At 36.8% G+C, this 16,338-nt stretch overlaps 1 long non-coding RNA gene across 1 annotated transcript; it reads left to right on the top strand.

The window, feature by feature from the left end:
- Positions 1 to 12,738: 12,738 nt before the first annotated feature.
- On the top strand, positions 12,739 to 16,337 carry LOC147843183 (uncharacterized). Its single transcript, XR_015496234.1, has 2 exons — positions 12,739 to 12,785; positions 16,168 to 16,337. It is a non-coding gene; the product is annotated as an uncharacterized LOC147843183 (long non-coding RNA).
- Position 16,338: the final 1 nt, after the last annotated feature.

The following is a 16,338-nucleotide window of genomic DNA, read 5'->3' on the forward strand; positions in this document are numbered from 1 at the left end:
CACTTTGCTTACTTGGTAACACCACAGACACTAACAATCGTCCAACCAAGCATAATAATCCACTCTCAATCTCCCTCTCTATTGCTAAGAATACAATTTTAATAAACTGGAAAAATAAAAATGGCATTCATATTCAGGGGTGCCATTGGCGGGTACGGGCCCTATATGGCCGTTTCCACTGTCAATAAGCGTACCGAACCAAACCGTACCGTAGCACTTTATCAGCACCCTTTCGAAAGGGTACCAAAAACGAGAAAGGGTACCAAAAGGTGGAGCTACTGTACATTTGCAGCCGAACACTGATTGGTTACAGAGATACGTCACAAGCTCGTGGAGCTGAACAGAATGTAAACAAAGGATCCGCCATGTTCTAATACACAGCCGAGAGATTACATGGATATGCTATATGCATAAAATAAAGAACCATGGATGACCCGAGCTCAAACAAACTGTGTCGTCGTCTTGATGAACAGACACAATGCAAAGAAGAGCAAAATCTGTTGTGTCTTTTTATTGCTTTATGAGCTCGTCTAAAAGTGCGAGTGGTATTCGCTTTCTTCAAGGAGTGTGTGATCACGTCTATATTTGATATAACAAACTTCTTCAGCTGATGATAATAACATGTACATGACTGTTGAAGTGTCTCCGTCATCTGATCCATTCAGAAAGAAAAGGACAAGCGCGAGAGTAAAGCGCAGAAAAAAAGGAGAAACCCTGCAAAACACAGGAGCAAAAGTGTTTAACAACCTGAATCATGAACAAACCGCCATGTTTATCTTTGCCTTTTGGACTATTATGAACTGGGAATGACAAAATTACTCTCTAACAGAGCTTACATGTGCTGGTGAAGATTACAGACACAGATGAGAGTTTTGCGCTGACTGTGGGCTATATTGCGAGTGTTTTTAAACTCAAATAAATACTAAATGTATGATGTGTGTAGTTTTTCTGTAATTCATAATATATCGCAGACCGTAAGGGGCTGTATGTGTTCATAAATGTTGCATTTATGTTTTTATTTTATATAATTACAGACGTTACAATAGCCTATTTTGCACTGTCATTGATCTGGAGTTATAATCAACTCCTGTCCATAGAAAAGTTAGTAATAAACATTTATAAACAAGTATTTATGTGTATAAAGCATCTGTTTTGTGAGAAGTGCTTCTCATATGATATGTAAGCGACCCGTACAGCCTTACTGTAGACATTTATTCGAGCGAGCATGATGTCGACTTAAACTTCATGTCGTACATCACACCCACTAAAAAGGTACCCTTTGTGGTGGAAACGCAAGCCTGATAAAGGTGACCCTTACCGACCCGAACCATACCGTACTGTACCAGTCAGTGGAAACGAGCCATTTGACGATGTTTAGAGGGTGTCGCAGACGAAAGTGAAAGGGGGTGGGGGTATGTAGGGGGCATTTTGGAATATATATATATATATATATATATATATATATATATATATACACTTAGGATTAACATACTGATAATAACATAAAAAAATCATTTTAAACTAAAATGAATTTGATTTGAATGTGTGAAATTGGGAACCGCCACCCCAGTTGCCCAATCCAGAGGTACTGTCCCCGATGTCCATGCAACAGTGTAGAGACATGTCAGCCAAGACAGCCCCACAATATCCTGTGACCTAAGATAAACAGGGTGAATCTCATCCACCCCCCCTGATTTGACAGGGCCCCACCCTGGAACCAGGCCTGAGGTTGGGCTAGTATGCGAGCGCCTGTTGGCTGGGTTTTTTCCCATGGAACCCGACCGGGCTTAGCCAGAAGAAGGGACATGTGGAATGGGTGGTGGTCAAAAGTTAGGACCGACAGAAACTGGCTCTTGGGACATGGAATGTTAGCTCACTGGGAGGAAAGGAGCCTGAGCTTGTGCGGGAGGTGGAACAGCATAAACTAGAGGTAGTTGGGCTCACCTCCATGCACAGTTGGGGCTCTGAAATTCAACTTACAGGGGGATCACACTCCTCAGCCTTCCTGGGAAAGTATATGCCAGGGTACTGGAGAGGAGAATCCGGCCAATGGTTGAACATAGGATCTAGGAGGAACAATGCAGTTTTCGTCCGGGCTGTGGCACACTGGACCAGCTCTATACCCTCACCAGGGTGCTCGAGGGTTCATGGGAGTATGCCCAACCAGTCCACATGTGCTTTGTGAACTTGGAGAAGGCATTCGACCATGTCTCTCATGGCATTCTGAAAGGTGCTGTGGGAGTATAGGGACAGAGGCGCTGTCCCTATATGTTAAGGGCTGTCTTGTCCCTGAACGAACAGTGGAGGAGATTGGTTCGCATTGCCAGCAATAAGTCAGACTTGTTTTAAGTGCATGCTGAGCTCCGGCACAGCTGCCCTTTGACACCAGTTCTGTTCATAATTTTAATGGACAGAATTTCAAAGCACAGCCTTGGGCTGGAGGGGGTCCGGTTCAGGGACCACAGGATTTCATCTCCGTTATTCAAAGACGATGTCGAGGAAAGTCCTTACCCCAGGTGGAGCAGTTCAAGTATCTTGGGGTTATGTTCAAGAGTGAGGAAAGGATGCAGCATGAGATTGACAGGCAGGTCGGTGCAGCGGCAGCAGTAATGCGGTTAATGTACTTGTCCGTTGTGGTAAAAAAGAAGCTGAGCCGAAAGACAAAGCTTTCGATTTACTGGTTAATCTACGTTTCTACTCTCACCTATAGGCATGAGCTTTGAGTCATGACCAAAAGGACAAGATCTCGGATACAAGTGGCTGAAATTAGTTTGCTTTGCAGGGTGGCAGGGTGGCACCCTTATAGACAGGGTGAGGAGCTCTGTCACCCGGGAGGAGCTCGGAGTAGAGTCGCTGCTCCTCCACATCGAGAGAAGTCAGCTGAGGTGGCTCGAGCATCTGTTTGGGATGCCTCCAGGACGCCTACCTATGGAGGTGTTCCAGGCATGTCCCACCGGGTGGAAGCCTCAGGGAAGACCCAGGGCATGCTGGAAGGCCAATGTCTCTCGGCTGACCTTGGAACACCCCGGAGGAGCTGGAAGAATTGTCTGGGGAGAGGGAAGTCTGGAGTTCTCTTATAAGACTGCTGCCCCCAACCCCTGACCCAGGATAAGCGGATGAAAATGATGATGATGATGATGTGTGAAACTGAACTTGTGTGACAAGCAAGTGTTACAACTAAACCCTCTGTCTATTACAACTAGTCCTGCTGATGGGTAAATAGTAACATTTTACTCTTGGTGCTTTGTCAATGCAAAAGTACGACAAACAACTAATTTGTGGGAAAGGCTTGTGTGTTGTTAGTAGAAAATTATGCTTGCCTAACCCCACTACTTGGCCAAAACTAAAAAATGTCACTTTGTGCCTCGCTCAATAACATTAACATGCATCAGAAATCAAAATCAGTGATGTCATCAAAAAGCTCCCAGCTGGCGAATGTTACTCTCATTATACTCTGTTGTAAAAGTTCATGACTCGCAGACATGCATCAAAGAATTTGCTCTCTTTACTCTCTCCCCCAGCCCTCTCTTTTAATTATCAGTTAATGAGACAAATGCTTTGTCAGATGTAGTTGGGATCAAATCCTGACATAGGGCGTAGTGCACAAGTGACCGTCTTAGACAGCATGATACCTGCTTAACCCCAAGACAAACAGGCTGTGCTCCTCTCTGCTGGCTTGCTGAGTGGATTATCCTTCAGACAAGCTCCTAAAATTAGCCCTCTGTCCAGTCCATCAGCCATTGGATAAACAGGTTTACTTTTGTTTGGCAACATAATCCAAAACATAGCTTTAATTAATGGAAAATGAAGACAGCTTAGCAGAGGGTGGGTTTTTATGAATACAGCATGGTGAGGGTGGTAGTGTTGCATAAATAAATGTTTATCTTGAAATGTTTCTATTGTGCTTTTAGGGTGTCGCAGTATAGAGATGTTTATTTTTTATGTTGTATAAATTTGCACAATCTGTCTTAAAATCTTCCACGTTATACAAGTATAGACGTCTACTGTGATTTTTTTTGGAAAGAAACATTTAATAAAAATATGATTTCAAACAGCATGAGATGAAGCTCAAAGATCAATTAAAACAGGCAAACTAAATGAAAAATGAAACATTAGTCTTAGCAACTAAAGCTCACTGTACATAAATAGAGTTACAAAAAAAAAAAACTCTAAAAGCATATAATTCATACTACAATGAGTTTTATTTTTTATGTTGTGTAAATTTGCACAATCTGTCTTCAAATCTGCCACATTATACCAGTACAGGCATTTACTGTGATGTTTTTGGAAAGAAACTCATTGTAATATTGATATGTTTTTTTTTTTTGTTTTTTTTTTGTAACTCATTTTATGTACAGTTAGCTTTAGATTTGTTATGTGCTTGTCAGCATATGATATTTTATTTAACTTTTAATATTTTTCTTTTAGTCAATTTTGTGCACAGTTTTGGTGCTAATTCTAATTAGTTGCTAAGACAATGTTTCATATTTTCATTTGGTAATGTTAGTGTTTTTTTTTTCAACCATTTTCTATGAACAATGTTTTATATATATATACAGGTATATATATATATATGTTATATATATGTTATATATATGTTATATATATATATATATATATATATATATATATATATATATATATATATATATATATATATATGTTATATATATGTTATATATATATATATATATATATATATATATATATATATATATATATATATATATATATATATATATATATATATATATATATATATATATATATATATATATATATATGTATATGTATATATATATATATATATATATATATATATATATATATATATATGTATATGTATATATATTTATATATATATATATATATATATATATATATATATATATATATATATAGCTCCCTAGGAAACCCATACGAACACAGGGAAAACATGCCAACTCCACACAATAACGCAAACTGAACTCAGCCGAGGCTCGAACCAGTGACCTTTTTGCTGTGAGGCGACAGCACTATACTGTGCCATATATATAAATTACATATATATATATATATATATATATATATATATATATATACGTATGTATACGTAAACATATATATATATATATATATATATATATATATATATATATATGTGTGTGTGTGTGTGTGTGTGTGTGTAAACAGTTTGTCTCAATTGCTTTGGCTTAATTCTCGATTGAAATTTTTTTAATTTTCAAAACAATTAGCAAATGCTTACAAACAGTAAGTACAATTGTCTGTAGTTCAGACAAAACCTAATTGCATATGGCTTGTTGATCAAAACCAATGAGTCCATTCCCATTTAAACTTTCAAACTCTTCACTACTTCTCAATCATTTTTCATCGTGTAAGCCATCCCACTCAAAACTCTTAATTCAGTTAGTCAAACATTAGTATATGCACATGTTTACACCATAAATATGTGACATTGACATTGTTTGTGATGTCTGAATTGGCAAATTACCTTTAGTTTCAATACAAGAGCTATGTACAATACAAGAATGTGTGTGTGTGTGTGTGTGTTGCCCACATCACAATCACTACATTCACATTCCTGAACTGCAGTAACATGCTTGTGGAAGAGCAACTAGAAGAAGTGTAATCTCTGGCTTATAAAAGTGACAAGATATCCACCAAGAATCTTTTTTTTCATCGATATTTTGTACTATTTTGCTTGTTTATTTGCGTCAACATAAAAAATAAAAAATATACAGTATGGTAATTGAACAAGCAAGACTGCACTATAAATAAATGTACCGTATAAATACAAATGTTAATTCATTTTTTTCTATGTACTATTGACTCTTCATAACAAATATCAGATATTTGAAACCTTAATTTCCATGGTTGACTGTCATGGTGAAAAAAAAATAGAAAACAAAATGCTTATCGTTTTGAGCAGTGTGGCCCACACATTGACAAATACACTTTATGTTTTGGTGGTCTTGGCCGAATTACTGACTCAATATCTAGGTTTTGAAGCATGAATGATATGTTTTTGGTGAGTAACTACATTTTGCAGACATGCAATAAAGTTCTGAAGTTACAGCATACAGTTCTGTTTGTTAAATTTTAAGACTGTTTGAATGTGCCAAAGCAATTGAGAAAAATGTTAGGCTATATTTGTCACGATCGGTGAGGGAAAAAAAGGAGTGCAGACCCAATTGCAGAAAAGATGTAGAAATATTTATTATAAACTACAAATAAAAATAAAAGGCAAAACAAAACTACCCCGAAGGGGAAAACATGAATTAAAAAGGCAAAAACAAACTTGACAGGGCTGGCAGGACAAAACAGGACTAGAGACAACACGACAGGGTAATATTGACGACGAACTGACAAAGGACTGAAAACATGAGGGGGATTATAAAGCAAAAAAGTAAATTGAAACACAGGTGAACACAATTAACTAAATATGGGTTAACAAGGAGGGTGGGACTAGACAATAGACGGGAGAGCGCATGACACAGAGAGACAATACAAGCCATGCTCACATAACACAACACTGAAGCACACGACAAAAGCACGTGACCAATGTAAACACCGAGCCATGTGCTTTGACAAAAGACGCAAGACACGAGCACACGATGAATGAAAACACTCACCATGCGCTCACATATGCAGCATGCATGCTTCATCCCAGCGCCGACCAAAACCGAAACCAACAAGACTGAGACGCTGGGAATGAAACACCATGCTGCTGACAGACGAAAACACAAACACGAGTACAAGAGCGCACGCGTCTGAGGGATGCAGAGCGCGCGCGCGGCCGCGTCAAGCAGGAGCGCGCACACTCTACGTACACCCACGACGGCGCGCGCTCACACAGAGACAGAAACAGGACCAGACATGAGAAGTGTCAGAGCTCTGCCACCAAAACAAGAATTTTCAAGACCAAAGTGGCAGAACCCTGACAATATTAAGCATTTTGAAGGGATAACATAAAAGGACTTTGACCCATCACATTATTCAGGTGCACATAAAATAAACATGATATTTTATTAGTCTACATAAAAGACACAAAAAGTCTATACAAAAATGACTGAAAATCTGTTATTAAGACAGCCCAGTCATAAAAAAGGTATTTAAATTAAGCTAGTAGTCCACCCAAAAAATAAAATGTAGAGTTAATATACTTCAGCATGCACTAAGAGTGTGACGCAGCTGGGATGAAAATCAGCACCTCCAAGGCCATGGTGCTCTATAAGAAAAAGGTGGTTTTCCATCACCAGGTTGGAAGAAAGTCCTTACTCCAGGTGGAGGAGTTCAAGCATCTCGGGGTTTTGTTCACAAGGGAGGGAAGGATGGAGCGTGAGATTGACAGGCGGATTGGTGTAGCGGGAGCAGTAATGCGGTCAATGTACTGGTCCATTGTGGTAAAGAAGGAACTGGGCCAAAAGGCAAAACTCTCGATTTACCGGTCAATCTACATCGTACTCTCACCTAGGGTCATTAGCTTTGAGTCATGACTGAAAGGACAAGATCTTGAATACAAGTAGTTGAAATGAGTTTTCTTCACAGGATGGCAGGGCGCACCCTTATAGATAGGGTGAGGAGCTCTGTCACTTAGGAGGAACTCAGAGTAGAGCCACTGATCCTCCACATTGAGAGAAGTCAACTAAGGTGGCTTAAGCATCTGTTTCGGATGCCTCCTGGATGCCTCCCAAGGGAGGTGTTTCAGGCATGTCCCACTGGGAAAAGGCCTTGGGGAAGACCCAGGACAGGCTGGAGGGACTATGTCTTTGTCTTTTGGACTATGTCTTTCGGCTGGCCACCCAACATAAACCCCCCATGGGGTTCTCTGCTACGACTGCTGCCCCCGCGACCCAGCCCTGGAAAAGCGGATGAAATGAATGACTGAATAATTTACTTACGCTGCAATATGTAATGGAGTTCTTTATATGAATCACAAAAGACCACAGTTTCATTGGGAAACTTTGAATACACGACAGTGCAAACCACTGAGCCACCGTGCCACCCTGTGCCTTGTCAACATATGCAGTATTCTTCAATTTCTTCCATTGGGACAAAAATGACTTGAGCTCAAAGTTCAGGGAAGCTCAGCTCAGGCCAGGAAAATGGTTAACATCAGCCATTGGAACTGACCCAGTGTGTTTTACATATTTAATTCAGTCGAGCCCTGCAGGCATAACATGCTCTCCAGACAGCAGCGGCTATTGTGCATCCTCTAAAAATGCAGTGCTTCTGTGAGCAACAACTGTACTGCTCATGAAAAACACTTGCAAGACATCTTGATACACACCATCGAACTTGGACTCATCACTGTAATTTGTATTCATAGGCAGCACACACAATCCACTACTATCCATCTCTGTGTGGCTCTTGCCAGGCAGGGGATATTTCTGTGTTGTCTTCATCGCTGAGGTCTGTCAATGCTGCTGTGTGATTCGCTGGAAATCCTTCTGTGCTCTTGCTGTTTGGGTACTGTGAAACTCTCCAGTCTGTCAAGCTATGACTTCAAGCTGGCTCTTAACGCAATTGTCTTCTCAAAGACAAAAGGTTCTTGTCACAGCCGTGAGATGCAGTCACATCATAATTCAGTCACAGAGGCGCAGTTGGATCCACAGCCCGATCGGTGCCTTCAACAGCTTGTGTCCTTTAGAGGCGGATGTGCTTTTCTTTTTTAGCTCCTTTCTATTTAAGACTACCATTTTGCCAACCCTCAGCAATTCAGAGATCTCCTGTTTACTGTTTTTGTTGCTCTATTTTGATATGTTGGCTAGCAGTCACTTTGCACAATCTGCATTTTGGTTTGTCTTTCGTTATCTTTTTCCAAATACCAAACACACATGCACTTGTCAGAACATCAGCACAGAAGCTGGATGACTGGGAGTTTTTTGCAGGCGCGGTAAATGTGAGTAAACAGATCAACGGTGGTACTGGAAATGGCTTGATGAATAACCTTGTCTCATCGCAGGATAGTCAGCAAAAACACACATAGGAGAAGATTAAATGTGCTGTATGGGAGTCCCTGTCCACACGAACCGCTGCTTTTTCTGCACGATTTGGCTGTTTGTCCACATGAAAAAGCAGTTCATGTGGACAAAAAGCCAGTGACTAAAACTGAGGCCATGTCCACACGGACACAGGTGGTTTTATAAACTGAGTTTTAATTTTTAAAGAATCTCCATCAAACATGAAGTAATTCTGCATACAAGTCAATAGCTAAGTTTCCATCCAAAGATGCAAATTAAATTTTTGCACAAAACAGAAATATTGCATTAAAGACGTACGAATAAAGCAGTGTTTCCATCCAACGAGTCAAAGAGAACAAAATCGTCACTTCCTGATTAACTGACGCCAAATATCAAAAATAAAAACAGAATTTGCTGGGGAAGGAGAAGCTGCGTGAATCTGTTCTTTATTTAATAAATTACTTGTGCCTGAGAAGACAATGCTGACATGCAACAAATGTGTGGTGGCATTTGAAGGCATGAGACACAGAGCACAGATGCTCTTGACTATTTTGAAGATCATTAATAATAAGTGGTGGGCCATTATCAGTGTTAACGTGCTGAGTTAAAGCGAGACTCTCATCGCTATTAGGCTCTGCGTGCCTCGAACGCACACGCTCTTGTACTCGTGTTTGTGTTTTCGTCTGTCTGCAGTGTGGTGTTTCATTCCTAGTGTCTCAGTCTAGTTGGTTTCGGTTTTGGTCGGCGCTGGGATAAAACATGCATGCTGCGTGTGTAAGTGCACGGTGAGTATTTTCATTCATCGTGTACTCGTGTCTAGCATTCAGTCTTCTGTTGGTGTTGTGTTTAGCACATGGTGCGGTTTTACATGCACCACGTGCTTGTGTTGTCATGAACACGCGGTTAATGAGTTCTCATTGGCTGAGTGTTCTAGTCTTGTTTTATGTGAGCACATGGCTTGTGTTGTTTCTTTGTGTCATGTGCTCTCCCGTCTATTGTCTATTCCCACCCTCCTTGTTAACCCATTATTAGTTATTTTGTGTTCACCTGTTTGTGTGTTAATTTTCTACAGCTTATAAACCCCTCATGTCTGCTGTCCTGTGACAGTTCGTCATCAGATTTCATAGTTTCCTGTCTTGTCCTGTTTTCCAGTTTGCAAGTCTACCCAGTCTAGTTTGTTTGTTTGTTTATTTGTTTTATTAATAACTACCCTTTGGGTAGTTTGTTTTGCTGTTCTTGCCTTTTATTTTTATCAATAAATACCCATATTTCCCTGCACTTGAGTCCTCGCTCTTTTTCCCCTCACCGACCATGACAGTTTCACTTTAAAGCATGAACATTTCATTCATGCCGCATTGACAAACTGGGGTATTAGACGCAAATATGGAGTAAGGACTGGTGAGAGTGTTATGGAATTTAATAACGTACGCCAAATGGAAAGAAAAAAAACTTCCACATTTCGCGATCTGTGTGTGCGGTCCTTTACTTAAACCTGTGTGTGTGGATCTTGTCAGAAAATATTGTGAAAAGTCCTACATGACGGTAATAGTTTGATCGCGATGTTTACTTTAACAATTCCATTAATATATGCATACTCCACACTTCTTAATTTCATTTCTGTTTAGTTCAGTTATGACTTCAGTCAGATTAAGGTGATCAAAGATCGCTGTTTGAAGCTTATGTAAGCCTACAGTTCAAAAATTTTGTTTAACTGAATAAACAGTTAGTAATCACAAGTACATCTTTCTGGACATAATTTATTTTCATCATCACCAATTATCATAGTAGAACAGTTTCTCAAGCAGTTTCTGATGGATTTTGGAAACAGGAGATGAGCCCCTCGTCTAATGCGCCACCTGGCTTGAGAAACGTATTCTCAAAGACTTATTATTTGGGTAGCACACATATTCTGTATGCCTTTGGCAGAACTCAAATAAACCATTTTAATCTAGATTAATCTAAATTAATTCCGAGATTAATCTAGATTAAAAAAAATAATAATCTATGCCCCCCTATATTAATAACATAATAACACTAATACTGAAAGAGTTACTGCATTTTAGAATGACCAAAACAACATTTCAGATGTTTTACAAAATGCTCAGCCTGCTGGTTTGTCCATTCACACACATTCACTTGGGTTTTTTTTTCTGCATATCCAAAATGCGCATAAAAATAGGTGGATGAAAACATAGCTAATGTAAACGTGAGAACAGAGACAGATTACCAAAATATGTGATGTGTTTGTCAGAAATTTGCATTTGCATCTTTAGCGTTTGGTTTAAACCCAGCCATCTTAGACAATCAGAAAGGAGAAAGCAGCATGCTGACATCATGAGGAGAAAACTCTGTTTGTAGTTACCGCATAACCACACTGTACCCAGTGATTAAGAAAATCTTTTTAGAAAAGTTTGTTTTTGTGTGGACAAATAGCCGAACCGCGTAAAAAACAGCAGTTTCCATGTTCATGAATATCTGTGTTCATGTGCACTTTTTTTTGCATTGGCCAATAAATATGCCAAACGCAGAAGACACAATTTGAGACAAATTCCATATGTTTTTGGCAAATGTATCGCCCATTCTCTGACGTTCACATCATGGCACAGTAGTTGACCTCTGGTCTCATTTTTTGCTTTGAACGTATGCAATATTGTCATGCACTTATTTCAGCTTTGTACATTTTAAATTGTCCGTAGTGTATGTGTGTGAATGAGTGTGTACAGTAAAGGGCATCTGCTGTGTAAAACACATGCTAGATAAGTTGGCGGTTTATTCCCCTGTGGCGACCCCTGATTAATAAAGGGACTAAGCCGAAGGAAAATAAATGAGTAGATGAGTTTATAAAAATACCAAGGTACGTGTGGACATGGCAAGTTCTTGGCCATTATATATTTTCAGATATTTAAGAAACCTGCTAAGTGAACATGTTTATCTGCAACGACAACAAAAAAATGTCAGTGTTAGATTTTATTTTTGTTTTGGTCTGTGTAACTCCGCCCACTGCCAGTTTAACCAATTATATTTTGACACTTTTTGTTTGCCTTGGCAGAAAACAGCATATTTAAGGTTAGTCATAAAGGCTGCATCGGTATATGCGGGTGACATCCAGAGGACAGTCTGAAATGAGATGCAGATTCAAAGTCATAAAAATCCACATGATGTGGTTTTTAATTAGCAAATAGTAAAAACATTGCAAAGGAAAATATTAGCTGGACAGCATGCATTGTATGGCTTGATCATCAGTGTTACACCTGGCTCAAAGATGTAACATTGAGGGAGACGACACGGCGAAATAAAGTCAAACATAATATTTATTTTAAAAATAACAATTAAAACATCAGTATCAGTGGGTTGTCAGTGTGAATGGATGCAGTAAAGGTTGTCAGTGCTAGTACATGGACAGAAACAAAACATAAAGCTCAAATTGGAGCGCAGCTCTGGTCAACTGCCCAAAAATGAAGGAACAGTTCAGACAAACTCTCCCACTGTTTAAATAAGAGCGATGTTGAAACCTATAACAGACAAAAAGATTTTTTTTAAAAACACAAACCAAAACAACACTGTCCTAACAATCAGGCACGCTCGGTACCGTTGTGCTCGTCCTGATTTTGCCAAGTGCTAGTTGTCCTGAGACCAACATATTTTATGATGACCCAGGGACAACATCTCTATCAGCCAATCAAACGTTATTACGTCATCATTATGAGCCTCCTGCAGAGTCCGCCAAAAACGCAAATTCAAAAAAGAAAACACACCCACCCACACACAGGCAACTGCCATTTTCACCAGTGAAGAGGACAGGTGAAGAGGACAAGTGAAGAGGTGAGATCACCGGTTTTCTTCTATAAGTTTACAGAAGGAGTAATGATTGTAAAATTAATATGTGTTTATGGATTTGTCCCTTTTTTCCAGCGAAGTGAACGAGCAACGTTTAACTTTTGTTTGCATTAAGTTAGCCTAATTAGCCGTCCCTACCTAACGTTAGATTAGCGTGCTGCTGTACCGTTACTGTGATTTACTTTCTGGTATTAATTAAAACAAGCTAACAGTATTTTTTTGAATATTTAAATCTAGCAAACGTTATTAAACGCGACTAAACTTGCCCTCTTGCTAATTTAGCGACCTTTTTTCTAATAATTCGGTTTTTAGCATGTATTATGTCAATTTCATTTAAAGACACGCCAGAAATGTGGACCAAAACAGCACTAGTTTAAACACAAGACAGTAGGTTATTTGAGGTGTTAACTTAACTACTGTGAATCGCTGCAAAATTCAACTAACGTTAGTGATTTCATAATTTATTCTGTTAAATATGTTGGCATCATCACAGGTTTATTAATATCATTTATATTTTAACCTCAGGTCATCATCACTAATTTATTAATATATTTAATATGTTAAACTCAGGTCATCATCACTGATTTATTAATATTATTAATATGTTAACCTAAGGTCATCATCACTGATTTATTAAAATTATGAGTATGTTAACCTCAGGTCATAATCACTGATTTATTAATATTATTAATATGTTAAACTCAGGTCATCATCACTGATTTATTAATATGTTAACCTCAGGTCATCATCACTAATTTATTAATATATTTAATATGTTAAACTCAGGTCATCATTACTGATTTATAAATATATTTAATATGTTAACCTCAGGTCATCATCACTGATTTAATAATATTATTAATATGTTAACCTAAGGTCATCATCACTGATTTATTAAAATTATGAGTATGTTAACCTCAGGTCATAATCACTGATTTATTAATATTATTAATATGTTAAACTCAGGTCATCATCACTGATTTATTAATATGTTAACCTCAGGTCATCATCACTAATTTATTAATATATTTAATATGTTAAACTCAGGTCATCATCACTGATTTATAAATATATTTAATATGTTAACCTCAGGTCATCATCACTAATTTATTAATATATTTAATATGTTAACCTATATAATATATGTTAATATATTATATTTAATATATTTAACCTGATTTATTAATATTATTAATATGTTAACCTCAGGTCATCATGACTGATTTATTAAAATTATTAATATGTTATCCTCAGGTCATCATCGCTGATTTATTAATATTATTAAAGTGTTAACCTCAGGTCATCATCACTGATTTATTAATATGTTAACCTCAAGTTAATTTCACTGATTTATTATTAATAATAATAATATGTTAACCTCAGGTCATCATCACTGATTTATTAATATTATTAATACGTTAACCACAGGTCATAATCACTGATTTATTAATGATAACATGTTAACCACAGGTCATCATCACTGATTTCTTAATATGTTAACCTCAGGTCATCATCACTCATTTATTAATATATTTAATATGTTAAACTCAGGTCATCATCACTGATTTATAAATATATTTAATATGTTAACATCAGGTCATCATCACTAATTTATTAATATCTTTAATATGTTAACCTCAGGTCATCATGACTGATTTATTAAAATTATGAATATGTTAACCTCAGGTCATCATCACTGATTTATTAATATTAATAATATGTTAACCTCAGGTCATCATCACTGATTTATTAATATTAATAATATCTTAACCTCAGGTCATCATCACTGATTTATTAATAGGTTAACCTCAGGTTATCATCACTGATTTATTAATAATAATAATATGTTAACCTCAGGTCATCATCACTGATTTATTAATATTATTAATACGTTAACCACAGGTCATAATCACTGATTTACTAATGTTAACATGTTAACCACAGGTCATCATCACTGATTTATTAATATGTTAACCTCAGGTCATCCTCACTGATTTATTAATATTATTAATATGTTAACCTCAGGTCATCATCACTGATTTATTCATATTATTAATATGTTAACCTCAGGTCATCCTCACTGATTTATTAATATTATTATTATGTTAGCCTCAGGTCATCATCTCTGATTTATTAATATTATAAACATGTTTACCTCAGGTCATCATCACTGATTTATAATTATTATTAACACGTCATCATCACTGATTTATTAATATGTTAACCTCAGGTCATCATCACTGATTTATTAATATTATTAATACGTTAACCACAGGTCATAATCACTGATTTACTAATGTTAACATGTTAACCACAGGTCATCATCACTGATTTATTAATATTATTAATTTGTTAACCTCAGGTCATCCTCACTGATTTATTTATATTATTAATATGTTAACCTCAGGTCATCATCACTGATTTATTCATATTATTAATATGTTAACCTCAGGTCATCCTCACTGATTTATTAATATTATTATTATGTTAGCCTCAGGTCATCATCTCTGATTTATTAATATTATAAACATGTTAACCTCAGGTCATCATCACTGATTTATAATTATTATTAACACGTCATCATCACTGATTTATTAATATGTTAACCTCAGGTCATCATCACTGATTTATTAATATTATAAATATGTTATCCTCAGGTCATCATCACTGATTTATTAATATTATTAATATCTTAACCTCAGGTCATCATCACTGATTTATTAATATTATTAATATGTTAACCTCAGGTCATCATCACTGATTTAATAATATTAATAATATCTTAACCTCAGGTCATCATCAAGGATTTATTAATATATTTAATGTGAACCTCACTGTAACCTCATCATCACTGATTTGTAATATTATTAGTACGTTAACTTCAAGTCATCATCCTGGATTTATTAAAATCATCTTTTAAAAATCATATATATACACACACATATATATGTGTGTGTGTGTTTTTACATAAAAACAAGCAATAAATATTTTGTTCAGACTTCCTTAACTCTTTAAAACCTAATAAACTCTTTAAGTCTGTTTAAAGCTGAAATTTTAAACACATTTTAAGGATTGAGCTTCTAGATTTTAGTTTTGTGTAAAACCATTTCAGATTTACTAGGCCCAGCAGCACAAACTCTCTTATGGCATGGAAAAGTAGCAGTTTTTGGAGATGTTATAGTGTTTTATTAAACGTGATGTGTTTTATTGTAATATTAACATAGTACAAACTTTTCAGCCTGTTGTCTAGTCCCTTTATCAAGAAGTCAATTTATCAACTAGAAAATGAAAATCTAGCATCTTTTGTAATTTTGTATAACAGGCAACTTGTGATTGCAAGTAACATTATTGTTTGTTTGTTTTTCAGGAGGAGCATTGAACAAGATAAATGTGCAAAACCTGGGCCCTGAATCATGCTTTGATTTGGCAACTTATTTCTTGGAACCTCTCGCAGTTTATGTTTTCTTCTTCCTTTCTAGAGGACTGCCTGAAATAAGCTTAGTACACAACTAAGGTGGTAAACAAAAACAAAACTCAG

The sequence above is a fragment of the Danio rerio genome, chromosome 7, assembly GCF_052040795.2.
Source record: "Danio rerio strain M-AB ecotype USA chromosome 7, GRCz13ab, whole genome shotgun sequence".
Taxonomy (NCBI): domain Eukaryota; kingdom Metazoa; phylum Chordata; class Actinopteri; order Cypriniformes; family Danionidae; genus Danio; species Danio rerio.